Raw genomic sequence first — 475 nt, 5'->3', positions numbered from 1 at the left:
GAGCAAAATGCAATTGCTGGGAAGGGAGGGCTTCGTGGCTGAGGAGTGTGGCTGGAAAAGCCCTCGAGTATTTGTTCTGTTCATTGGCCACTTCAGTAATAGAAAACTTTCTCTTCCAGGAAATTCTCTCTCTCTTTTTTATTTATTTTTTTTTAAAGCAGATGATTATTGCGGGGGAGGTAAAATTTCTCTTTGGTTACTTCACTGCCTGCTGAGCCACCCAGCCCGTCCCCACACCGGGAAGCACAAGAGCACTTGAGGAAGGGATATGCCCCATGAAAGCTTTGCTGCCTCACCCAGCCCTCCACAGCCCCAGGTTTTCCCTGTGCTGTCCCGCTCTCTCCTGCTAATCAGCACAGAGCAGGGCCCTTGTGCCTGTGGTCCTACACCCCTGCGTGAGCCCCCTGCACAGCTCGTCCTACACCCGCAGCTGATTCACAGCTCACGCTTCAGCTACAGGTTGTACAACCGCCCC

This window comes from Buceros rhinoceros, unplaced genomic scaffold (assembly GCF_000710305.1).
Source record: "Buceros rhinoceros silvestris isolate BGI_N320 unplaced genomic scaffold, ASM71030v1 scaffold4960, whole genome shotgun sequence".
Lineage (NCBI taxonomy): Eukaryota > Metazoa > Chordata > Aves > Bucerotiformes > Bucerotidae > Buceros > Buceros rhinoceros.
This window is presented reverse-complemented; position numbering follows the sequence as displayed.